The 27,731-nt window shown below is 40.3% G+C and overlaps 1 protein-coding gene and 1 long non-coding RNA gene across 6 annotated transcripts in view; one reads left to right on the top strand and one right to left on the bottom strand.

The window, feature by feature from the left end:
• ZNF366 (zinc finger protein 366) overlaps window positions 1-27,731 on the top strand; it is a 269,574-nt gene that overhangs the window by 215,504 nt on the left and 26,339 nt on the right. The window lies entirely within an intron of this gene.
• On the bottom strand, window positions 13,248-16,441 carry LOC140695662 (uncharacterized). Its single transcript, XR_012071404.1, has 4 exons — window positions 16,335-16,441; window positions 14,800-14,913; window positions 14,367-14,471; window positions 13,248-14,027 (listed from the first exon to the last, which is right to left on the bottom strand). It is a non-coding gene; the product is annotated as an uncharacterized lncRNA (long non-coding RNA).

Genomic DNA, 27,731 nt, shown 5'->3' on the forward strand with positions numbered 1-27,731 from the left:
AACTTAGGATCTTACTTCACACCATACACAAAAATTAACTTGGAGTATATCTTAGACCTAATGGTAGAAGTTAGAATGATAAAATTTCTAAAAGGAAACATGGGGGGAAAAATCTTTGTAACCTTGAGTTATACAATGATTGATTTCTTAGTTATAACAACAAATGAATAAACAAATGAAAAAAAGGTAAAATAGACTTCATCAAAATTAAAAACGTTTGTTCTTCAAAAACAGGGACACCGTTATAAAAACAAAAAGACATACCATATACTAGGAGAAAACATTTGTAAAACCTATCTGATCAAGGACTTGTTTCCAGAATATATAAAGAACACTCAATAGCTCAATAACAAGACTGATAACTTGCTTAAAAACTGAGCAAAAGGTTTGAATAGATAATTAACTGAAAAAGATATACAAATGGCAAATGTGCATGTGAAAAGATGCAATATCAATACATTAGGAAAATGCAAACTAAAACCATGATAAAATACCACTACACATTCAGTTTTTACTAGACATTTTTGTCTAAAACCAAAAAGTTGGTGAAGATGTAGAGAAATTAGAGCTCTAATGTATTGCTGGTGGGGATGTAAAAGGGTACAGTCACTTTGGAAAACAGTTTGGCAGTTTCATAAATAGTTAAATATATAATTACCGTGCAACCCAGCAATTCTACTTCTGGGAAACTACCCCCAAAATGAAATCATATGTCCACAGATATTCACAGCAGCATTATTCCTAACAGCCCCAAACTGGAAGTAATTCAGAGGTCCATCAACTAGCAAGTGGAAAAACAAAAGGTGGTATATCTATGCAATGGAATACTACTTAGCAGTAAAAGCTTCTACTGTTACATGCGACAGTGTGAACAAATCTCAAAAACATCATGCTAAGTGAAAGAAGCCAGACACAACACTATTTAAGGAGCCAGATATACAATAAATACTGAATGATTTCATTTATATGAAATTTGGAAAGCACAAAACTATACAGACAGAAAGTAGGTTAATGGTTGCCTGGGGCTGGAGGTAGAAGCTGGGAGTGACTGCAGATAAGGGAACTTTTGAGGGGAGATGAAATTATTCTAAAATTGGATTTTGGTAATGATTGCACAACTGTGTAAGTTTTCTTCAACTCATCACACACTTAAAAATGTATGAATTTTATATTGTGTAAATTATACCTTAGTAAAGCTGTTAAAAAATTGAAAAGAATGAATGAGGCAGCTCTACATGTTCTGATAATGGAGAAATCTCCAACCTGTATAATTAGCTTTAAAAAAAAAAAAAGGCAAGATTTTGCCAGGGTATTGAATGCTATTATTTTGTGTTAAAAAAAAAAAAAGAAAGCATGTTTTTGACATGCATAGACTATCTCTGGATGGATACAGTAGATCTGCTAATAGAACTTACCTTTGGGCAGGGGAGTGGGATGGCTGGAGTGGGGGGAACAAAGGTGTAAGGAAAAAATTTTCACTGTATATCCTTTTGTACTCAATCAAAACAGATTAATGAGAGAAGGAGAGAGGGAGAGGGAAATGGAGAGAGAGAGAGGAGTTTTGAATGCCACATCAGCTCTGTGATCGTTGGCAACTGTCTGAGCCTTGATTTCCTTATCTGTTAAATGAAGGGATTGGAACAATTGACCTCTAAGGATGCTTCTGATATTAAGTTCCATGCTCTGATAATTTCTTTAAGGATGATCATTTCACACCTGTCTACATTCCTCTTGTCCTTTCCTTGCCAGCATATCACCCAATGACAAATAAAAAGCCACAACCAATGGCTTTGTTCCTTCTCACTCAGTTGCCTCTCAATGTATAGGGTCCCTATTCTCTTGGCAGTATGTAAAATATGGATGTCAACCAGGGTGAGAAGACAGCTCAGAAAGCCAAGTGTGAGAGGGGAGTGGCAAGGCAATATATAGAAATGGTCACAATCCGCGTCCTGGGGGCAGCTGCTTGAGATCAAGTCCCTACCCTCTCGCTTGCCAGTGGTCTGATTGTGGGTTTAATTTCTTCATCTGCATCACAAGTATAAAATGGCACCATCCTTTTAGAGTTTGTGGTGAGGGTTGAGTGACAGTTCATGTGATTGCTTAGCACAGTTCCTGCCTAATAGTAATATTCAATAAATATTAGCCCTTTTATATATTAATCTGAACTCCCCTGCTCATGGGACCTGGAGCTTTCTTGGGAGAAGGTGAAAAGAGGCATCTAATTTATCAAGCTATGTACTCAGCAGCAGCATAAACTGGGAGTCCTGGGGTGATACAATAGCCTTTTTTTTTTTCTGTCCAACATAAGGAGAGAGACTGGAGTAATTTCTGTTGCCCCCAAGCCAGTATCATTGAGGGAAACTTCTTCCAGAATTCTATCCCCTGGAGTCAATTATATCCTGAAAATATTATGAATGCAGGCTGTAAAATTGCAAGACTGTGACATTATGCTGGGGGTTGAGCCAGTTAAGTTAAACAGCAAGTTTCAATTTGCATGATAAATGTGCCTTAAATTACATTTGGACCAAAATATCATTAAATATTAATATTAGGGTGATTGTATAACTTCCTCTCCATGGTAGTCATTCAATAAATATGGGTTGCAGCTTCAAACCAAACCAAACTAAACCAAAAATCTTCCATCCCCATGATGTACATAAGCCCATGTGTCCCAGCTTCAGTCTCAGCAAGGGATATACGTAAACTCAGCCAACCTGTGGGTCCCTGTAACTTCAGGTGTCTCATGCCTAGCTAACCATAGTTAGCAGCTCTCCCCCAAAAACAATAAAAAATATTTGACAGCTTTTAAGTGAATTAAATTTCCCCTGGGTGTGTAAGGTGATAGCGAACTCCATTTGCATACACTCACTGCCTTGTACATTATCAGATCACATTCTAGAACTAGATTCCAGAAGGCATGGTTTAGCTTAGTGGGTTACCCTGCCTCCTAATTCTTTCATGTGTGTCGTTTCTTCCTAACTACATTGGAACCATATTTGTCAGAGACTGTGTTTTTAACTATTTTTGTACTCTCAAGGACAAGAGCCCTCCAAATTCTTGTTGGTCTCACATTAATTCTCTCTGAGATTCTTTGAAAAAGCTCTTAGTATCTCCAATTTAGACATGAGGAAACTGAGACTCAGAGAAGATAAATGATTCACTGACGTCATACAGCTCTGTGAATCTCTGGGGTCTGTGGAGTTATTGCAAGGAGTCAAGGGGTCTATATTTAAAAGTCAAGTGCCTACTGTTTGCACACTGACTAAATAATGTTTGAAAGTATATGTAACCTCTGCTTTCAAATCTAGTTATATTGTAGTAATTAAAAATATAAAAATTAATTTAAAATGTTACTGAATTCAAAAGAGTTTTTGGTTATTTTGTATTTTTTTAACTTGCTGAGGATTTACAAAATGGGTGCATTTGTTTGTTTATCTGAAATTTACAAAGGGAGTCATACTGAGAAACCTGGGAACCACTGTCTGTAAAACAAAGCTGAGGTTCACAAATAAATTACAGGGAGGTACTCTGAATAATCTAGGTCTTCTGGTGGCAAAGAGATTTTCGACTACAAACTGCTACCTGTAGTATCTTTGATAGAAGTGTTGGAAACATCTGGAAGTAGTCATCATTATTATCTAATTTCTTCCTTCATCTAGCAGCTATCTCCTCAGACTCCTGGTTCTTTTCTTTCTTACCTGTATGACCTTGGGTAATTTGCTTAACCTATTTGTGTCCTAGTTTCCTCATTGACAAAATAGGGAAAAGAGTAGTACCTGCCTTGTAGGATGCTGTGATGGTCATGTGATGCCTTAACACTCATTGCATAGGAAATCCTCAGCAAATGTGTTTGTTGTGTTAGGCACCACTCACTACTGTTTTTGACACATAGTTGGAACTTGATAGACATTTTGGGGATGAATAAGTGAAAATGTAGAAAAGGAAGAAAGGGCAATTCTAGATATGTAATTCCTCATCTACATTTCCTTAGGCATAAGCAGGCAGTTAGAACAGTGGCTTTTATGCAAATACTGTGTTTGGGAGTATTAGCTTCAGTGAGCTCAAGCAGAGAGACGATGATGTTCCTATAGCTTCTCGTCCAGTAGCTTTTACAAACCTATCAGCTTTATGCATTAGATTCATCAAAGTGTGCATTTAAGGGATCAGGCAGGAAAAATTTGGGCTTGGAGCTGATGTCAAGTACAGGCTTTATTCCTCATTAAAAAACTCTAAGAGGAAACAAGACCAGTAGACCATCTGATAGGAGGAGAGAAGCAATGCTTTCTTGCCACAAACCAAACTGCTGAGGACCACAGATATGAGAGGGTCAAAGGAAGTTAGCATGACCTTTCATAGCAGGCTCAGTGTTTATGTAGCTTAAAATGTCACTTCCAGATCATCCCATGGATAGTTGGATAGTTAATTAGCTTTATTCCATAAACAACCTTTGAACTGGATAGAAACCGTCTTTTGTTTTTCTTTTTTCCAGTGTTTGCAAAGTGAGTTGTTGAAGGTAGGAGAAAAGAACCCATTGCTAGACTTTAAAAGATGGGCTGTCTTGAGTTTCACTGCTGACTGACAGTTGTTTCTAACAAAGGTCTCAGGCAGAAGGGCCAATGAAGAGATAATCAGTTTCTCCAAGTTGGTTTCTTTTCCCAATACCAGGCAGTAGGAATCCAAGCACCTACTGCTCCTTGGCTGTTCCATGTGCGCAAGGCTCTATGCTGGTGCTGTGGACACTAAAGTGAATAAAACGCTGTTCAAGCCTTCCAGAAGTTTCCAATAAACTAATAGTTATACTGAATGAAGATGAATATGATTCCCTGTCACCTCCAGCTGTTAGCCTTGTTTCTACTCAGTGGGACCACACAAGAGAAATCCAGTCCTTCTAGGTATCAGCTCTTTAAAGTATTGAAGCATAAGCTGTGAAGTCCCCAGACCTCCAACACACCTCCTTCTTAACATGCCAGTTCCATCAGCCATCTCAGTAAGGGGTGGTTTCACATCTCCTCACCAGCAGGGTGCACCCCTCTGTGTACACTCCATAAGATTGGACCCAGAATGCCCCATCCCTTCCATCCCAATGGTTTGGCCAGTGCACAGTGGAGCTGGGCTTTCTGAGGCCCATTTTCAGGGCTGCAGCAATTGCTGGGATTTTTCCTCAAATAGTCTAGATGAAAAAGCCTGGAGTAAAAAACTAGGAACTTGGAATAGGAATTACTGATTTGCCTTATAATTTTTCTAGATCCCCAGCCCTAATGTTGTTTCAGATCTTCCTCCTTCCTCTTCACAACCGTGAGAATATCTTCTTACCAGTGTTCTTAGGATGCCCAAATTCTAGTATAGTTACTATTTATTGAGTGTTTGGGGTGGTGGGGGGTCAGGTGCTTTATATGTCTTATTTTATGAAATCTCATGATAACTCTGTGAGGTAATTTTTTTTCATTGACATTTTCTGTATAAGGACTCTGAGGCTCAGAGATTAAGTAACTTGCCACAGTTGGTAAGTGAAAGACCTAGAACTCAAACCCAGGCTGCCTATAACTTTCAAATTTGTGCTCCTTCTATGTCGCTCAGCTCTCTATGATATAACACATTGGAACATTCTGAGTTCTTTATCTGGCCATACCAGGTGCTCAGTAAATGCTGGTTTCCCTTTCTGTTATCACCTTCCTCTTCCTGCAACCAGTGCAACCTAAGAATGAGGAAGAAGGTTGTGAGTTTCCAAAAGTATGTGCCAGACCCCTGAGGTGGCTGTGCAACATGAATTCCCACATGATGTGCCGTTAGCCATCCAAGCTCCTTCCATGGGGCTGTGGACCAGCTCTAAAGGGCCCTTGTTAACATCTGCTAAGCCAACTAGTTTTCTATCAAGGGAAGTCTAGAGATTCTTTCCAACCAATCCTCACCCCTTATAACTTCTTTCTCTTTCTTCAAATAATTCTATTTGCTCCCCAAACTCCAATTAAATTCAGTGTCTCTTGAGAGCTCCCAACACCTCAAACCTAGTCCTGCCTCCTTTGGACCTTCGGGTCCATAGGTCACGGCAAGATGTAGACAGCAAGTACCATCTCAGAAGGAGGAAGGAAGTCTCAGGGTGGGCTTCTCTTTGGCTCCTTCTACCCTCACTGGGGTCCTTTAGGCCTCTTTGAGAGCTCTCTGTTGTAGCACCTTCAGCAACTAACATACTGAAGTTTGGTAGTTCTCAACTAGGGGCAGCACAGCCCCCCTGGAGGCATTTGGAAACAGGGATGGTGCCTTTTGATTATCACAATGACCAGGGAGCACTCTTGGCATCTAGTAGTTGAGGATGGGCAGTGAACTCACACAAAATAACAACAGCATGTGCTCTGCTTGAGAAAGTCAGGACCATGACTGTTTTCTCACCATGTGCATCCATGCCCAGCACAATACCTGTCCCTCCACAGATGCTTAATACAAATCTTCTAAATGAATGTTCTCCTTTGTCACTTTCCCTTTTTTTCTGCATGTCTCTTCTCTTACTGGGGGCTCTGAAATAGAGCTGTCTTGCTTGCCTTCAATTTCTGGAATTGACTTCAAAGGTGGAAGGCTTATTCAGCTCTATCACATATGTATATTCCATTCCTCTTTTCCTCTCTCAAAAATTTCAGCGATTTAGAGAATCATAGTCCTAATGAGTGTCTTCCAAACTGATCAACCATGATTTATCCTTTGAATAGGTCTCAAAGACATGGCTTTCTAGACTAATTTTAGGTAGGAAAAATTTCCTCCAATATGTATTTAAACACCTTAAAAATGCATTACACTGATGGCCTAATTAAATGAGTTGTTAATGAATAAGTCTAAGTGATTTGGCTAAAGCAGCATGGCCTGTTGGCTTCCCCTCCCAGACCCATGAACATACAGCCTGGATCAGGTGGAGGAAGAGAGAGGCATCTTGAGAAGGCAGTGAGGAAAAAGCTAAAAGTTTGAGGTCTGACCGTCTTCATCATTCTTGCTGAAATGTCAGGGAAGCAAGTTCTAAGTAGATCCAGGATTCCACCTCCCTCCAGGACAGAGAGCCTGTTAAAAGAAGAGTCAGAACTGGATCCCCACAAGAATTCTGTGCCCTGATCCCAGCTCCGTGATGGCAGCATGTTGCTGTCGGGTGGAGCATTCTCTGTGGTTGAAAATTTTCAGAGTTCATTAGTTTTACTTTCTGGCTGATTTCCTTGATAAGACTTAGGGAAGCTCCTTTCTCCTTTGTAAATTACAGAGAGGATATTCTCCTCTCATCATGGGAATTCCCAACTCTGCTCCCCTCAGGGACTCTCTCATTTTCTTAAAGGGTTCAGAGGCTTACAACAAAGTTTATTTTCATTCTTCTCAAATTGAAAACAACTATCTGAAGACTAGCATAGCTCAGGACTTATAAGGAAGGACTGGGAAGGATCACAAAGCAGAGAAATTTAGTCAGGGAGGAAAGAACTAGCATTCTTGCTATGTGCCATGCATATTACTATTAGGTATCTCATTTTAATCTTTCCCCAGATCCACAAAGTAGTGTATTAGTCAGGATAGACTAGGTAATGCTTCAGTAACAAGCAACCTCCAAATTGTCATGGCTTAAAAACATAAAGAAAACACGAATTTCTCTCTCTCTTCCATTACATGTCTGTTACATGGATGAACAATGGCTTTGACCCAGGTCATCTTAACTTTGGGACCCAGGCCGACAGGACAGCTATACTGGAAATGTTCCGAGTTGCTGTGGTAGAGGGAAAGAAAATTATGGGCATCATGGACTACTTCTCAAGGATTTCACAAGGAAATGACACATCACTTGTGCTCACATTTTGTTGACCAAAGCCAGTCACGTGGCCATGCCTGCATATAAAGGGAATAGGGAAATGCAATCCAACTATGTTCTCAGAAGGACAGCTAGAAATACTCGCTATCCTGTTCTTATAGTTGAAAATAGGGAGGTTTTGTAAAGTTAGTAGGTGGGGGAGCTGGGACTCTGACTTTGTGTCCTGAGCTCTTTGCCCTTTTATAGTGGGTGTATTCTACAAGCACGTTACATACGTGGTGCTGTGCTGTGCCTTCTCTCCAAATTCTGTGATGGGCTAAAACATCTTTGAGGCTTAAGCAGGTATGCAGATACATCTCAGTGTGGACGGGGTTAAATCCAAATCCAAGTCATCACAGCTTAGCCTTTATTTCACATATTTCTGTTCTCTTTAAAGGTCTTCAACACATTCAGTGTGGAAATCATTATGTAATAGAAATTTCATCTTTGAACACATGCCAGATTTTTCTTTCTAATCATAGTCTCAAGTACTGCAGGTTCCCCTGATTGTTACTTTTATTTGTTGAGTAATGAGAAAAAGGCCACTCTGCCCTTATTGTTAAGGCTGCTGCCTGGTGGACGTTCAAGATCCAGAGAAAAGGATGCCCTCACTTTCCTCCATTGCCTTCAGGACAGCCTCCAGAAAAAATTCCTTGCTCAGAGGAACAATAAAATAGCAAGGCTGATTCCATCAGCTCTTAGAAAATCAGTCCTGATATTTCATCTCCCTGGAGCTCAGAGGAAGTGCCATGTCACGTCTGTTCTTCTCAGACTTTTCTAATCCAAGTGCCCCTAAAGGGAAAGAAAAATCTGGAAAAGAAATCCTAAGTGATCTGCCATAGGTGGACTTTCAGGCTTTAACCTGTTCTGGTTTTTGCCTTCTGCTCCATAACACATCCATATTTATTTGCATTTAAAATGTTTTAAGTTACTCACCACTAAAGTTGATAGGCCAGGAAGATATGCAACTTAATTCTATGCTTTTCTCCACCCTTGGGAGCTTGACTTTAAGCCTTCTCAATCCCTTAACAACAATGTGCTTATCACCTGTAAGTGGGTCGCAGGGCGACAGGGATAAGGGTTACTGTCAGGTTGGGGATTTGGTAGGTTCCCCCTGGTAGCTAGGGTACCTCAGGCTCAGGAGAGAAAAAGATGAGGAAGAGGAGGGATAGGGGTAGGGAAGAAGGGAGAAGAGAAACATGAAATGGTATCTGGAAATAAGGAGGAGCTAGCACAGCCAAGGGAGAGCCCCAAATATGGCCTTAAAAAGCACATGGAAAGAACTCAGGCTAATTTAATGATCACAACCGTTGTTAAATAACTACACTTTTTATTGGTCATATTTTCTTTATCCATTAAAAAAGACACTTTGTCCAAAGCACAACTAGTTGTAGCCTTAAGCAAATTGTTTAACCTTGCTGGTTTACCAGCTGTAAAGCATGAACTCTAATGCTGCTCAGCTTAATGGAGTATAAAGTTTGCAAAACTCTTTGAAGGCAGAGAGTGCAATTTAAGTATTATATATTATTAAACAAAATACCTCTTTAGGAAAGGAACTCTCCATTAGTGTTACATTAACCTAAACCAGTAGTCAACACCCGAGAGAACTGGTTGTCAAAATTTTTATGACAGAAGGGATCCCAGCATCCATCATTTAAAATGGAAAATAAAAGAACAGAGAAACAAGCCCAGGCAGTATCGAATGGAATGCACTATTAAGGTATTGGCTTGGTTCAGAGAGAGATTCCTGAGCTAAAGAAGGCTTCATTTACTGGAATGGAAAAATATAGGGCCAGGAAATTGCTCAGAGGTCTCCTGTCTTTTCCTGTGCACATGGAGAGGCACTATGTGTTGGCTACTGTTTTGGATCAGAATCTCAATTTTAGAAATAGCCTGAGTTGTGTCCTTGGAAAGGGAGAGGGTTCTGTGGTATATTTGTGTTTGGTGGGGACGGAGGAGGGGGAGGTGGGGAGGATGTTGGGAGGAGCCATTAAGAGGCTCTCTGGACTAGATTGCTTCCTTGGGCCTCACAGACAGTTACCAGAAGTGAGCCGGGATATTGGGCAGCTGGCCTGGGCTTAGGGAGCCTCCAAGACTCCTGAACTAGCTTCAAGGTATAACCAAGCTTGCCCTGCTGACAACACAGGCCAGTTCTGCATGGTCAAGCTGGATGGCTGGTTTCAAGCCTGCCTGTTTTTCAGGGGCATGGACTGAGCCTTAGTCCCTCATTCAACAGACATTTATCAGGCAACAACCTCCTGGCAGACACTGTTTTAGGCACTGGGAATATACCAGACCCTGTGCTCATGGAGCCTGCATTCTAGTAGAGGGAAGTGGACAATGAATAAAAATAAAATAGTTATATAGTATGTTAGAAGACCTGGAGAAAAATAAAACAGGGAAGGAGAGAGAATAGGGAGTACTGGGGTTGGGGAGGGTTAGGGTGGTCTCACTGAAAAGGTGATATTGAATGAAAACTTGAAGGAGGCAAAAGAGAAAGTCATGTAGGTATCTGGGGGAAGAGCTGTCCAGGCAGAAAGGCCAGCAGGTACAAATGTCCTGAAATGGGAGAATGCCTGGTATGTGCGAGAAACAACCAGAGGTCATTGGGGATGGAGTGGAGTAAGCAAGGGAGAGTGTGGTAGGGTAGGAGGCCAGAGGGTAACTACATTATGGAGAGCCTTGTAGGGCATGGGGGGTACTTTGGCTTTTCTCTAAAACAGAAGATTATTGAAGGGTTTTAGGCAGGGGAGTGATGAGATCTGACTTATAGTTCAATAGAATCAGTTTGACTGTTACGTTGAATTAGCTATAGGGAGTCAAGGGTAGAAGTAAGAGAAAGAGTTAGGAGGCCATTAGAAGGTGATTTTCGATCTATTTTAGAGTAAAGGCCAAAGTCCCTGGAAGAAACTTGTGGCATGGATCCCAGCAGGGACAGTGGAGGGGGTGAGAAGTGGTTGGATTCTGGATAGACACTGAAAACAGAGCCCAGAGAATCTGCTAGTTCTTAACTGGGTTACTCTGGTGATCTGTCAGGAGCATGGTCATGAGGTGTGAAGGAATGGTGATGAGGGTGTTCCCTCTCCACTCAAGGGTAGTCAGGAAAGAAGAGGCAGCAATCTTGTTGGTACAACCACCTCACCTTTCTTCCTTTGCCCTTCCTGTTAATTGAGGGCCTATTATATGCCAGGCTCCATGCTGGGTTACAATAGTAAATGTGAACTAGTGAGCTCGCTGCTATTATGGAGCAAACGGTCTTTAAAGGGAGTCAGACAGTATGTGAAGAATCACACAAATCAATGAAAACGACCATTCTGACGTGCACTGAGTCTTGAAATTAGTGTATCTGCCCTGGTCGGGAAGCGCTGAGGAAGGGACACTTTGAACTGGGTCTGAATAAATATGTATCAATCAAGACAAAGGGAGGAGGAGGGAGGGGAAGAGTGTTTCAGGCAATGGGAATGGCATGTACAGAGGTTCTGAAGGGAGGGGGAGCATGGTAGGGATGAGGAACTGAGAGAAGGCCAATATGAGTAAAATTCAGAGAGCTCGGGGAGCACGGGTGAGATGCAGCTGGAGAAATGGATGAGGGTCAGACCACGCTGAGCATGAAGGCCACGTTCAGATTTTGAATTTTATTCTGGAACAAACGGGAAGCTCTTGGAGGGAGGCCTTCAAGGAGGGGAATGACCAAACATGCTTGTTGAGAAGCTCACTACACTGCTTCATGGAGAGTGGACTGCGAGAGTGGAAAACAAACAGTGTGAAAGACCAGTTATGAGACAAACGCCGCGGCTCAGGTGAGATCGTGGTTGTTTGGACCAGGCAGTTGGTCTTGGAGATCTCGATGAGGATATATGTAGAGATCTGAGAGGTATTAACAAAGTAGAACTTGCTTTTGTATTGGCCACTAGGGTTGATGGAGGGAGAGTGCAAGAATAATTTCTAGTTAAAATACTTGCACATGTAGAGGTAAGGCTCTCCAACTTGTAGAACTCACCTATGTTATATTAGATGCAGCCACGGGGAATTTAGAAATTTTACTTTTCTACAAGTATTTAAAAATAAGATTTACTATAGGATAGTTGAGTCAGCTTCCAACCTTAACTGTCAAACAGGTGGGGTAGATGACCTGCCCTGGCCCGCTCCAGCCTTGGGGCCTGGTTGTGCAATGAAGTGATGGAATCCTGCAATGAGTACATGGTCTCTCAACCAGCATTGTCCAATAGAAATGGAATAGAATTGCAAGCCACAAATGTAATTTTATATTTTCCAGTGGGTATATTCAAAAAGTACAAAGAAATAGGTGGAACTCAATTTGAACAATCTATTTTATTTACCCCAATAAATTGGACATGTTATTTCAATATGTAATGAACAGAATACTTATTAATGAGCTATTTTACCTTTTCTTCACTGAATTTTTGAAATCCAGTGTGTATTTTGCATGTGCAGCATGTCACCATTCAGATTAGTCCTATTTTATGTGCTCAAAAGCTACACGTGGCTGATGAGCACTGAATTGGACAGCACGGCTCTAAACCATCAAAGCAGCCACACAGACCTTAAATCCATGCCCAAAGCACTGGAAATAGAGGCCCTTCTATAATAATTTAAAAACAAAATAAATAATGTGTTAAATAGAGCCTTTTAAATTTTAAAATCGAATACTTTGTCGTTAATTAGCTGCGTGAATTTGAGGAAGTCAGTTTACTGCTCTGTGCCTCGGTTTCCAATAAGGAAGTGTGGTGGGGCTGGATAATGTGTAACGACTTTTTCAGTCTTAACAATCACTGACTCCGGGTTAAGGAAGTCTAAACAGTTTTTCCTTCTCTTTATCTTAATTATCGGAGCTCCCGAAGAGATCTTTCTTTCCAACCTTCTAAACCCTTCTATGATATCTGAAAGGTGGAAAATTGACTAGTTCACTAGTAAACTGACAAAATTCCAGGAATGTTTATCATTCCAAGGGAAAAAAGGTTGGATTTTCTAAGGAAATTTGAATACTGACTGGATATTTAATCATTAAGGAAACTATTGATCCTTTTTTTTTAGCTATTATGTATAGTATTGTGGCTGTGTTTTAAGGAAAAAAGCTTATGTTTAAGAGATACATCCTGAAATAGGCATAGATAGAATAATATGATGTCATGGAACTACTTCAAAATCAAGCTAGGTGGGAGGCAGGGGAGTGGGTGGGTATAGATGAAATAAGCTTGGGCATGATTGAAACTTGGTTTGAGACACAGGGATTTGTTATACTGTTCTCTCCAGCTTTATAGTTGGAATTTTTCCATAATAAAATTTTTTTTAAAAACTTAGATTTTCAGAATTTCTTAAGTTCTATACTGCTAGGATTTTCAAATGTTCCCCTTAAATACTGTGTATCCTTTACGGTACAGGTGTAAAAGCCTACTTCAGCTTTGAGAACACACCATTCTTATTTAATACTGTAGCAGAACGAAGCCCCAGGCACAAAATTCCCATCATACTTTAAATGTCTGGTGGTTTTAGTGGTAACATGACCTTGCCCTCTTGTCCTTCCCTTTGGTACAGGTTTAGGATCAATATTTACAAGCAAAAGACTGTGCCCTCTCTGTGTCAAGGAGAGTCCCAGTCTCTGCCACAGCCGCACAGGAGCCCAGGGAACATGGTGATATAAACACAGACAAAGCGCGTTTCAAACCCAAAACAATGCAGGTACTCAAACTATAGGCACAAAGACTGTTACTTCTTGCTGACACTGACATCATGGAGGCTGTATGCTTTACGCTACAGAGGTGGGGAAGGGCAGAGGAACAAGTCAGAGGAAATGTGACCTTAAAGGACAGGAGGCCCAGCACCTGGGACCCACAAGGGGATATGTGAGTGTAGGTCACTTGTCATTGTCTAAATTTTTGGTGTGATGCCCTCTTTAAGTTCAGTAAGAGATTTCTGACCCCTTCCTCTCTACCTTGCCCTCTTGAATATCATGATGGTTGATGAGGCTGGAGTCTACCTCCAAGTTTCTGCCCAAGGCATTGTGAGAAGCTGAATAGTAAATTGAGAACACAGGACCATCTTGCAAGGTCAATTACCTTCAGGTTCCCTTTCTTGACAAACTGCATCTTCTGGCTTGCAAGCCTTTGGGTATTTGACTTCTCACCAAGAATTACAGAGCTGGCACTCATTTTCACTCCCAAAGAAGATCATTGCTAATGTCTACATAAAGCAGTGTCTACAAAGAAAGAGAACAGGTCTCAGTCTGAGAATGTTTTCCTCTTGCATTTTCATTAGCCAAAGTAGTATTGAGTTTAGGGTACCAACATATGGCATGAATGTTAATTTTAAGGAAAATCTGGCAGATTTAACATGTTGAACCGTGCTACTTTCTACACATTTGTACTTGGCTTCAGTGCTGGCAATACAGTGCCAGATTTTCTTAAATGTCAGGCATTTTAAGAAGTGATTTCTCCGAATTTAAAATTACACATGCACAAAATAAATGAAAGTGCTACTGTGATGTTTTTAAATAAAATAAATTTGACCCCTTGGGCAAAATGAGGCAACAACTGACCAGAGGTTGTGATAGACCGTGGGTTGACTATCGAACATCAGCAGAGTGCTGTTTTTACTCCCACACGATATACTGTAATCCACAGTGCATTATTCAGATGATAATCTGCAAAGATGCAAAGAATATCCAAATCTTTAGGTAGAAGGAGACTTGACAGTTCTCTCCGAGGATTCTTCCTATCTGTTGACAGAACTATGCTACCTAAATCACATGAGCGGGTGAGAACTACTAGTGGAAAAAATTCCCCCTGTGTCTCAGCGTACTCCAGCATTCAGCAGTTCTCAGGGTCAGAATAGGCTGATACTAAAATATGCTGAGCCTGCAACTCTAGAGTTGTTCTCATTAAGTTTCCCTTGACCACTTTGGTTTATCAAGTTCACCCCAAGTTCAGACTGACTCTCTCAAGTCTGTTGAATCATTGACATCCACGTACCCTTGAGGGTCCTTTTCTAGGTCATTGTCCATATCATAGATAAAGTGCTTTTGTCAAGATTGCTCTGCCTTTGCTTGTAAGTCTCAGTCCAGATTTCCAATTGTTTGCATATCCCTATAACAAAGAGAGACCGAATGGTGTACTTCCCAATCCATTGTTAAAACAGCGCAGTGGGAGGAGGAAATTGGGAGTGACACAAACCCTTACAGGGACCAGTATAGAGTCATGGTCATCCAGTGGGAACGTGATATATGAAATGATGTACTGAGATTTCAGACACTTGGGCTCTAGAACTTTAAAACTCTCATATCCTCCCTGTGCCTCTGTCAGATGGAAACATTAATAAAATTTGGACAAGATAATGCCTGAAACCCTCTCCCATGATTAAAACATTCTACAATTAATTCTTTACATCTCATAGGATTTTTTTGTGGGGACTAAATGTAATAATGGGTATGAAAGCTTTTGAGAAAATTGAGAATTATCTCAGTATAAGTTACCACAAAATCACAAAATAATTCTTTCAATAAACCTGGAATTGTTTTTTATTCCTATTACAATGTTGGACCAAGCTTAGGAGCTTATTTAATTTTAAGTGGAAAATGAAAGGCTCCATAGAAGGTAAAAAGATACATTTAAAGAAATGGGTAATTTAAGAATAAATTAGGTTGACCTTTCCAGAAATCAATTTAGCAATATGTATTAAGACCTGAAAATTCATATGCTTTGACTCAGTAATTCTATTTCTGGAGAATCTAATCTAAGAAAATGATAGGCGTTCAACCAAGATTTATGCACGAAGTTGTCTGCTGCAGAGTTAATTGTATATTGCATAGGGGTATCTAATAAATAATCAGTGTTGTAAAAGAAAATATATTCATCCACAGAAAAAGACTTTAAAGAAACAAACTAAAATATTAACACAGTTACTCTTGGTGGTGATATTATTGATTATTTTCATTTTCTTCTTTAAACATTTCAGTATTAAATTTTTAAATGGTATGAATTTATATTATTTAAAGGTCATTAAAAATAAATTGTGTAGCATTGCTTATCTTAATCTAATTCTGGTGCCAACTCATTTTGTCTTTTAACCCATCTTGATCAATAGCCAGCTTATCTCAACTTCTTTCACGACTTTCTTCTTGTTCTGCTAACCACGACACTGTGTGGGCTTTGTATTATTTATGCCTGTCATTTGCCAGTAGCTTAGACAGCACCGAGAGGGCTGAGTCACCTATCAATTTTGTGGTGCTCTTTCCTTCTTTGAATATCCCACACACTGTTCATGTGAAGTTCAGAAAACATGAATTCTAGAATAAGATATGCCAAGGGACACTCTTAAGTGTGGCTTGCTTGATTCTCCCTAAGAAGTTCTAAGTAGCATTCTCCACTCATGCTGAATTTCCCATCAATTTCTACAGAGTAGCTGAAACTCAAAGGTTTTAGAAATTATAGGCAATTCCCTAAACTCTAAACTGAATTTGCTCATATTTTTGTTATTATTAAATGGATCAAAATGAACTACCTCTTACCAGGCGAGACCTTCAGGAGAAAGGTGCTTAGTTCTGTCTTAAGTTAGCCTCACCATTTCTTCAACCAGCACAAATGAAGATGGAAACTTGTAAGGGGCCATTTCTCAAATGTCCTATTAAATGATATTATAAAATGTACCATTTTTATAAGAAAGCCAGAGAAGGTTAATGATCTAACAGAATCAGCCTGTTGGTGGTAATGGAGAAAGAGAGAGCAAACTCCATAGAGCAACTGAGAACAGTCAAAATCAAGTCATTTCCAACCACTCAAAGTCAACAAGCTCCGAAGAACATAACATAGGTTATGGGAAAGCACTTAAAAGAACTATTTCTTTTGCTAACCCTTCCATGGAAATATTCCTTACCCAGAATTTTCTAGATTCGGTCTTATAGCATTCAGAGTCTCAGAACAGGCCCATCAGTATCCTAATTGGCTTTTTCTCACTACCTCATCAATTTGTCATACAATTCTTATTCAATTTAGATCCAGCTATTTCTGCACACTTTTATATTGATTTAGAAAACATCCTTCACACTGGTTTCAGTCTCTATTCATGAATTATCATTTGCATTAGGATGAGTATGTTTCATGAATGGATTTTTCTCCTGTGTGATTTTGCCTTAGGTGAGACTCAGACCTTATCTCCAATATCCTTCTCTCTAGTCATCCAAAATGTCTCAGGCAGGTTTATCGAGAGAGATTACATACACCCATGTGCACACACACACACACACACACACACACACACACACTATTTAAATATGCCAGCTATAATCCTGTATGTTTTGTCTAGACATTTCCATTATTGATGATTCCATAAGAGCTGGATATCTGATGTTACTTGAAACTAGCCCCCAAAAAGTTTTTTAATTTGTCTTTAGAATTGTTCTTGTGCATTGCCTTTTGATGGTGTTTGCCCAGTTTTCCAATGTAAGTAGTCACTTTTGTGATTGATTTGTAGAAGATCTTATATAATACTAGTTCCATGTCCTGTGTTGCAAATATTTTTCCAGTTTGCAATTTCCTTTTTAATTCTATATGATTTTTGACATACAGGAATTTTTCCCCAATGTAATTGAGCTATTCCACCTCTCTAGTTTCTAACTTTTAGCCAAGAGTTTTGAAAGGTCACAGGTTTGAGGCAAAGACCCATGAGAGCTGTCTCACACCACGTTCCCTACCACATCGTTGAAACAAGTTGGCTATTTAGTCTAGAAGAAAGGGTTGGATTTACACTTATCCTGAGAATAAAGAGCCCCTTTTGAAACTAGAAGAATAGAAGTAGGAGGAAGTTCTCTTGGGAGGAAGGCAGTGTGGGGAGGGATGGCAATGACACGTGTGCATTTATAAGAGTCATTTATGTGAATAGAAATTGGATGACTACTCTCTAACCTTTTCCAAGTTCTTGAGCTTTGGGATGATTTCAGGGGATTTTGGGGGGGTGTCACTTCCTCCCCAGATTTGGACAATCTGAATGATTCAGTGGTCCAGGGTCCCCTGGGGGCAGGGGAACCCTTTCAGTGGCCAGCAGTGTGGTAACGAGGTGAAGGCTGCTGCCTCACCGCAACTCTGACCAGTTCCCTGACACACGCCACCACGCCACCTTGGCAGAGTTTCACCCTCTGCAAGGATCTTTCACGTACTCTACCTTGTTTGGCTATCTTATCAACTATGTCAAGCAAGTAGCATATACCACGGTTTCCTATCCTTATTTTTACAGATTAGAAGTAAACAGAATTTGAAGTTGAACTGAATTTTCAAACTCACTCAGTGATTGAGTTATGAAGTAAGGTGAGGTGTGCAGTCCACTCCCAAGGGGCAGCATGGCCAATTGAAAGACGTAGAGGCAAAGAAATTGGGCATGTCTGAGTCAAAGGCCAGCTCAGTCACTTATTTGCTCTCTGACCTCAGGCAAATGACTTGCCTTCTGAGCCTGTATTCCTCATCTCTAAAATGGAATAATGGTGCCTGTCTTGCAGGATTGATCTGGGAATTAAATGATATAGTGCTCTATATTCTTTGGTTCTTCTCTTGTTGGTATTGTGTTTTGGGGGCCTCTATGAAACCTGTTTGGAAGGAGTGGTATATAGACATTCTGAGGACACAAGGAGCATGAAGAGCCTCTGCCTAGAGTCTGGCACTGAGTGGATGCTGCAAAGCCCAGCTCCTCCCCCACCATTCCAGCCTACAAGCTCCTGAGAGCTAAGATGCACATGGAGGCTTTCCTCTCTGTAGGGTCCTTGTTAGCTAATAATTCCATTCATCCAAAAGCCCTTTCCCATCATAACATTTAGAGTCTTGCTGCCACTAAAGAATATGACTCATTTAAAAAAACACAATTATTTGCTCAGTAGGTCATTGTATAAGTAGGCTCAATGAGTGTTTGCCATAGCTCATATGTAAATGTAGAAGATCTTGAAAGAGGATTATTGAAGTAAAAGAGCTCGGCATCAGGCCTCAAGAGAGCTTAGCATCATGACTAAGAGCGGGAGCGAGCAAACTACAGCTCGAGGGCCAAGTCCAGCAGCCACTTGTTTTTGTAAATGAAGGGTTCATGTTTCTGTTTTTTTCAAATATACATTAGCTTTTAAAATTAAATTTAATTTAACCGTTTTTAATTTAATTTTTAAATTTTTTTCTTCCAGTTCTCTTTCTCTTTCTCTCCCCCTATAAATATATATGTATCTTCAAGAAAGTCTTATTGGAACACAGTCACTCCCATTTGTCCACATGGTGACTGTAGCGGCCTTTGTTACAACAGCAGGGTAGAATGTTTGCAATGGACATAGTAGGCTTCACAAAGCCAAACATAGTTACTCTCTGAATCTTTTTCCATGAAAGTTTGCCAACCACTGGCTAACAGTTACTACCTCCAGGTCATGTGACCTCAGACAAATCATTCATATTCATTATGTCTCAAATTCCTTATCTATAAAATAAGGATAATAATAGTAGTGATTGAACAGGTAATCCATGTTAAGCCTTGCATATGGTGAGTCCTCAGTTAACACTAGCTTTCGTTATTACTGCTTATGCCATTGATTTACAGCGAAGCCCTTGCGGTGAAACACTTACACAGACCCAGGAACAAAAGTCTGTTTGTTTACCCTAGTTTCAAAGATCCCCCATGCCAATATCCACAGCAGCTACAACAGTCACCCTTTCTAGTCATAATCATGTTTTCTTAAGATCAGTCATTTCAATGCCGTTAGCTCAGCTTCCAGATATTAAAAGCATACTCTACCTTTCCTCCACGCTAAATGTGGACATTTGGATCAGTGTCATTGGACGTTTCCCAATAGTCTGTGTATCCTATCTGGGAGAGGGGGAATTGAATGAGGAGTTTTACTGGAATTTAATGTCAAGAATACCAGCTGTTTCCTCCTAAAACTATGAGCTAGATATTCCAAAAGGTGTGAACCATCAATCAAAGTACAAGGGAAGATTTTACATTTAGCTGTTTATTTTTAGAAAAATTTTAAAATGTTTTAAAGAAAACCAACCTTGACAAACGGCATTGAAAGCCATTAAGGAGGCTGAAAAAATAGCAGTCCTACTTTGCCTCCTAAATATAGTGGGAAATGCTTTCTCAGTGTAAAGAAGAAGTCTTATCCTTCAGTCCAATCAGCATATGGAGGTGATTTCCAAGAGAGAAGTGAAAAAAAAAAAATCCCACAGCTCAATCTTTCAGAAGTATCATAGTCATGCAGGGAGAAAAATCTTGTATCCTCTTCCTCATTGTCAACCTTTGCAGGTTAGAAGAGCCAAAAAGAACCATCTCTGTGGTGGGGGTTTGGGGGTGAGTGCAAATCTCCAGTCCAGCTTCTTGCAAGGTGGTTGAGCAGGGCCTTGGTGTGGGGTGGAGCCCTGAGAGGAGAAAAAGGGTGGAGGGAAGGTTCTCTGGCCTATGACTCATATGTGTACAGAAAGTGTACTTTGGTGCCCACCCTCTGCCCCCAACCAGATACAGCATGACCTGTCTAGAATGCTTTTCTTTGTGGATTACCTGGACCCCAGAATGGCCATTGCCATAGGTGTACTTCATCAACTCAGCCTTGGCATGTAGAAGAATCTTCTCCTCACTCCCACACCCCATCACTAGGAGCTTAGGTGGATGGTGGAAAGGCAGGGATGACTGCAAATCACAGGGAGTCTTCCATCAGAATCTCTTCCACCCCCACCCCCATGCCCACTCATGCTTCCTTTAATGTATAGGCTCTGTATCGAGCACTTCCCTAAAGTAGTTCTCAACCTTAACTAGCCATGAGAATCACCTACAGAGCTCTTAAAAAAGCACTAGATCCTTACCTGGGCCCTGCCCCTAGAGATCCCGATACAATATAGGTCTGGGGAGGGATCTAGGCATTGCATTTTTTTAGGGGTATGTGGCGGGGGCTGTTACATGTTTAAAACTTCCCAAATGATTCTAATGTGTTGACCTACTATGTGCCAGGCACTCTTCTAGGTGGGTACAACAGTGAAGAGCATAGGCAATGTACCTGGTCTCATGAAGTTTACAGTCCAGTGGGGCGAGACAAAGAATAAATAAATGAGTGCCCAAGTATTTTCTGATAGTCCTACCGGGAAGATAAGTCTCGGACTGTGAAAGAGAAAGCTGGAAGATGGGGATATTTGTAACTTAAGATTATATAACTTTAGATAGACTTAGATTGTTTTCATACCTTGGTTATTGTGAATAATTTTCTCTATATGTACCCAGCAGTGGAATTGCAGGATTATATGGTAGTACTATTTTTAACTTCTTAGGTTACCTTCATGTTTTCCAGAATGGCTGTACTGCTATTTTGTTAATATAATATATACACACAGAATATAGCAACACTTGTATGTGTACACATATGCACGTGCATGTTTGAGACAGGGAGGAAGAAAGTGAGGATATGAATGTGGTGATATCTCATTGAAGAAAAATTAGCGAGGAAAATCGAGAAGCTGCAGTAACCTTCATTTCTGAATTTGGACACCTCCTCCCCACACTAACGTCCTTTTTGATTTTCACAGTTGAAATGCCTAAGGTAGGACACGGAACTGTCCAAGATATGTCTTGTGATTATTTCAGTTTCTTAGAAGAGTAATTAAGCCCTCAGAGGTTTAATCCACAGTGATGTTTTCCCCTCTTCTCTTCCTTTGCCTTCAGCAGAGGAATCCTGCCCTCTGAGGAGGCTTCTGGGCAGGCTCTGCCCACCGTTGCCACCCTGCCCCAGCTCACAGCAGGTGCCTGAGAGCAGATGTGTGGCTTCTCACCCAAGTCGAGCCCTTTACCTGGCCTTTGTAGTGCTTCTGAGACAGAGAGAAATGGGTACCAAAGAGTCTGAATCTCACATCCTCTTGATAACGAAAACCCAGATTTAGGGGGTTGGAGGTTGATCCTCAATACCAATAAGTGTGCTATCAACAATGTGTGAATACAACATAATGTTCACAAGAAAGAACCCCCAGTAATAATGTTTGCTGCTACAAGTTTCTCCACATGGCAAATTAATTCACACTGATTCTGAACTGGCAACCAATGGTAATATTAATTTACCAGATGGAAATACAACCCAAATTCACATGTGTTCTTAAAGCCACAGACAAATCTGTTTTAAAAAGCAGATATAGCAATACATAGTAAGAGAATCCCAACCAAGCAACAGCTCTGTACTGGGTATCTCCGTGGCAACTGGTGCCACGCAAGGTATGATGGAGATAGAAGAGTATGGATCCCAGGCTAAAAGCAGCTTGTGAACTGGTTGGGAAAACAAAACCAAAGTTTGAAATAATCAGAGTTTAATACAAGGAAAAACACTGCATTTAACCCAGGGCTCCATGGGATGATGCAATAAGATTTGAAAGAAGGGAGAGACAATTGGGCATAAGAATAGAAAAGAAAAGCTTCCGGGAAGAAGATGAATTTAAGGTCAATCTGGAAGAACAAGTGGATCAATGGAAAGAATATTCCTGGATGGATGACCAACCAGTCTAAGCAAGGGCAAAGGGGTAGGAATTCGTTTCCCCTGGGGAGAGAAGAGTGAAAGCCTGGTCTGACTGGGGTTGAGAGGGCTTCAGAGAGAAAGGGAATTGAGTTGGATATGCTTATAAAGGACTATGAAGGTCAGGGAGAGGAATTTACATTTGATTTGCTCTGTGTATCAGATGGAGAATATGTTTAGCTACAAGCCACAGAACTCTGAATACATTTTCTTAAGCAAGTAAAGGATTCATTTTCTCCAGTAACAAGAAGACTGGCACCCTCTGCCATACTTTATGGGAGGCATTGTCATTAACCTTATTGCTTCACAATTCCAATAAAGCTGCTCCACCTCCAGCCTCATATCCACATTTCAGGCAGAAAGAAGAGACAGGAAAGGATAAAGTGGATATTTTCTGCATTAGGAATACAAAAGCTTTCTCAGAAATTCCTAGCAGCCTTCTGTTTATGTCTCATTGGCCAGAACTGTGGCACAAGGCCACCCCTAACTGAAAGGATGCCTGGGAAAGTAAGTTTTTTTGGCAGCACATTGTCACCACAAGCCAAACCAGGGTTCTATTCCTTAAGGAAGAAGGGGGAATAGATATTATAGTGGCAATTAGCAATCTCTACACACACTGCATAGCATCTCTACACACCATTGTTGTAGAATCCTGAACAGAGTCTTAGAAAAAGTGAGGAATTTTCAAAAGATGGAATTGGGATTGGTATTCAAGGGCTTTGGAAGGAAGAAGGATGATCTGGAAGAGTAGATGAAAACTCTTGATAGTAATCTAGGAGTGATGCAGTGGGCACCTGAACTTGAGTCCTAGATATGGGAATGGGAAGAGGGAGAGAAGTTAATAGTCATTTTCAAGGAACAATGAATAAGATTTTGTAAAAACCGCCAGAGAATGAATGGTCAAGGTGGAAGGTGATGACAAACTGTCTTTTTAGTCTTTTTTTTTTTTCCCTATGCATGAAGTTAACATTTGGGTTGGATGAGAGAGAACTTATTAGAAAGGAGAAACTGATAAAGAAAAATCCCAGAATAGAGATACACTGAAGCAATAACAAATAATTAGACATTATTACATTTAAAAACAGAATAAAATCTTTTTAAGGCTAGAAAATTATTGCAATCTGAAAATGGATCACTTAGAAATGTTAGTAAGTACCCGTCCTTGTACAAGGCAGGGAAGACACAGAAAAGTTTGGGAATTCGTCCTGACCTCAAAAGGACCACAGTGTTTGGGGAGGCAGATTGTTGCAACATCTGGGAGGAAACTACATCAAGGGCGTGGGTATAGACTAGGGGAGCTGAGAGGAAGGAGGCACTAATTCTACCTGAGAGCTGGAACTGGCTTTGTGCTTTGACATTTTATGACTCTGCAGTGGCAGAAATAGGATCAGACTTTTAGCCTGAAAGAAGCTTTTAAGTTAATTACCATGAGGCCCTGAGGGAGGACCTGACATTGCCCCAAATCCAAGAATCTCATCCATAGCATCTTAGAGTTCCTTCTCAGAACTGGGGAAGGAGCCAAGGAAAAACTGAGGAGTGGGTAGAACAGAGAAACTGAATTAGTCATATATGCACTGTGATTCTATTATTACTGTGAATCTTCAAATCAGACTCCTCTTCATCTGAACTTTCAAGGTTGAATGTAGTTTTTTAACACTTTTTTATTGAGTTATAGTCATTTTACAATGTTGTGTCAAATTCCAGTGTAGAGCACAATTTTTCAGTTATACATGAACATACATATATTCATTGTCATATTTTTTTTGCTGTGAGCTACCACAAGATCTTGTATATATTTCCCTGTGCTATACAGCATAATCTTGTTTATCTATTCTGCATATGCCTGTCAGTATCTATAAATTTTGAACATAGTTTATTTGTGACTTATACACATCTGAGTTTCTTAATGTGGTCTTTGCAGTTACTTATACTTGTTTCTTTGATGATAGAAGCCTGGGTCATAAAGCTGCATGCCTAAAGTACAAACCAGGGTAAATTCTGCCAAGGCCATAAAAAAGACATGGGTAGAAAAATGAAGAGTCCAAGAGATGCTTTAAGAAAATTCTTCAGCACTCAAAAGGAAGAGGGGTCTTAAGACTAATTTTATCTGAGTGTTTGCTGTTTGAAACAGTATTTATTTCTATAGTTTAAATGCAAGTATTTGAATAGCTAAGTCAGCCACAGTATGCGAAGGTGTAAATCGAAAGGGTATACAATTAAGTCTTCTCTTCATCTGGGGAACTACACAATTGCAGAGGTCCTTCCACAGACTATGATGGGAATGGTCCCTCCGAAAGTTGGTAATCTGACTGCTAGTCTCCCAAGCCTTCCTATACCAGCTATGTAGTCTTCCTCCCCAGAGGCAACTAATATTACGAGATTCCTGTATTTCTTGGAAATAGGCTATGGGTACAAATACATGAGGAGACAAGTCTACATATTTTATAAGTACATATATTTTCTAAGAGTGATTTTAGTGAGCAGAATCAATAGAAAAATCAACATGAAGCAAGTCAATGAGAAGAGCACAAACTAAAAAGTATAAAGGGGAAAAGGTATCCAGGATGAAGAGTGATTAGTCGTCAGAAGGCAGAAATAGAGCAGGAATTCTACTCACATAAAAATAAAAAGAAAGGATGAGGTCACAGATCCATCTGTCAGTCAGGATGGGCATTTCCACAAAGCAAATGAAGATTGCCAGGAGGGTCATGGGGTCATGTGCAATTGTTGAGTAAGTGAGAGAGATGGTGGTGGCCTGCCCTCCTGGGATATTGTTTGCTAGGACATGGGCTTGTGGTACTCTACGGTGACACACTCCCTCAGAGGCTCAGTGGCATTTGATCACTGTTCCCTTGGTCATTTCCAGAGCTCTCCCACATTCATTCCTATTATTTCAGTGTAATAGGACATTCTCAATTCCAAGTCAAAGGAATATGGCACATACTGGCCAAAGATTCTGAGCCAGTGTAAAGCAGAGGGGGCCATGCTTTCTGAAAAGCACAGCCCCAGTCATTGCTACATCTCAGCTAAATCCCCTTCCTCACTGGAGATGTTCTTGGCAGTTTATGGATATGAAATTGGCTTGAAATGGATTGGGACAGGTCAAGTAAAACAGTTATTCCTTCTTTCAGGTAACAGCAATATTCTGCCTGGGATCAGGGAGCAAGAGCAAGCTAGAACATGGCATTTGTCAAATAAATTCCCAAGTAATATTGGATCCCAACAATATATAAGACACCAGGCAAATTTCTGACTTTCTATCAGATTCTGTTAGAAATATAAGACACCCATCCACACAGAAATGTAACTAGCAGCATAGGACCCAGTCAATGAGTGGAACATCAGACAAATGTGACGGACTTCAAAGAAGTGAGGGATTTTCTTCTAGCTATTGTGGAAAGGAAAGATTCACCTCTAAGTTTCCATAACACGTCCAGTAGGTGAGGTTTTTTTTTTTTCCCACCTCCTGCCCTGCAGAATCTTGGCACAGTCTGGCTAATACATCGAATGAAAGGTATCAGAGAAAGAAGGCAGTTGGCCGCTCGGGTAGACTTCATGGGATAGCATCTGCTGGTGGGGCTGCCATCACTCAGGATTTGGTCTGTGGATTTGGAGATTCATGAGTTCCATTTTGTAAGAGCACTCAGTTAATCAGTCTTAGAAGAATTGATTCATTCACAAGAGTTATCAATGGACATGAATGTCAATCTATTAAATGACAGGGGTTAGGAGTATATTTTCTAATCACCAGAATGATCTTGTCCACTGTTGGAGCAATGGTAGAAGACTGTTTGCTGAACATGCAAACAGGGCCAAAGATTAGAATACCTTTAAGAGTAACTTAATGCACAATCCCTGCCCCACAATCTTCTTGCTGAATAGAAAACATGCAAAAAAAAAAAAAAACCTCCCAAAAAACTCAAGCTGATATCTTACATACTTAAAGTCTCCTCTTTGGATAGAGGAGGAATTTAGAACATCAAATTCTTCAAACCCAGTAACCCTCTTTATATGTCATATGCATATGGTTGGATACATTTCCACCAGACCAAATGTGCTGTCACTCTCAGAGATGGACAAAATGAAGCTGTTGAACAAACATGTATATATTTGCTTAGCTGCAAATGGGTGTATCAAGTTTACTTGATCTATGAACATAAAGCAACAACAACAATAAAACTGAGATATATTCTAAGGATATAAGAAAGAAATTGAGAGAAAAAGTCTAACATTCCAACTGGAGCCCCATCTACAAGAGGTATATCAGCTCTGAGAGTTGGGAAAGAGAATTGCTAAGTCATACCTCCAAATCATTTCCTTCCTTTAAATGAGTCACGAGGGCAGTGATAACCTCAACATGCTAGCAGCTATTCCAGTGCTCAAGTAGTTATTTTTACTCCTGCTTTCCAGAAACTAGACCCAGCCATTAAGCACTTTCCTAAATGAAACCTGTATCCATTTAACCTACTCAAGTTAGTAGCTGAATTTGTGGCGGTTGTTTTAATAAGAGCTCTTTAAAAACACATCTACATCTATAGGTAAATGGTATAGAAGCATACTTATTTTGGACAATTTAAACAATGGAGAACTAAACTTGACTTTATGTTATATCTTGTTGGTATTTAGGAACTTTAAAAAAATAAATGATGTGAGTTCAACTGACTACTTCACATGTGAACAAGTCTCATCACCAATTAATATTTTCTGACCAACCCTAGGAAACTTAGCTCATGCCATGGGGGACAGATTCCTATTAATAGCAAAATGCAAGGAATTTGGGTTTATAAGTTAAATAGGGGTCACAAGGGCATCCAGAGGGGCCCTGGGATCTGGCTACCAGGCATCTGGTTACCTCATCCACTAACCTAGGGAGGGAAAAGGCAGACCATTTATTTCCTTAGAACATATTGCTCTCCCTACCAGATGCACACAGAGATCCTTCTATTCCTGCCAATGGCAGGAATGCAAGACTGAATCATTACTTGCCAAACATCTGCATAAGGAGCCCAGCAGTACAACTCTATTTATATTAAGACAATTATGTTGAATCATTAGAATGTTTCATTCTAAGACTCAAAGTCTCTTTCTGTTATCACAAATTCGGAATGAACCAGGTGAGCCAATAAAATCCCACTTTGGAGGAAACTTATAACAAGATCCCTTTGTATGAACAGAGAGAGGTTGGCAGTCAGTCTATATATTTTTCATCTTGCCTTCCTGTTATCCTCCACAACTTTGCTGCTCTCACCACCACTTCTTATTCTTAAACTTTTCCTCAAGTTATGTCTTCTCCCTGCTTACATTTTTGTTGAGGGCAGAGCTCCAGGGCTGACCACGTAGGTAAAGTGCCACTCTCGCCAGTATCTCCAACAGTAAAATGTAATGTTTTTCAATGAAACACTG

The sequence above is a fragment of the Vicugna pacos genome, chromosome 3 (assembly GCF_048564905.1).
Source record: "Vicugna pacos chromosome 3, VicPac4, whole genome shotgun sequence".
NCBI classification, from domain to species: domain Eukaryota; kingdom Metazoa; phylum Chordata; class Mammalia; order Artiodactyla; family Camelidae; genus Vicugna; species Vicugna pacos.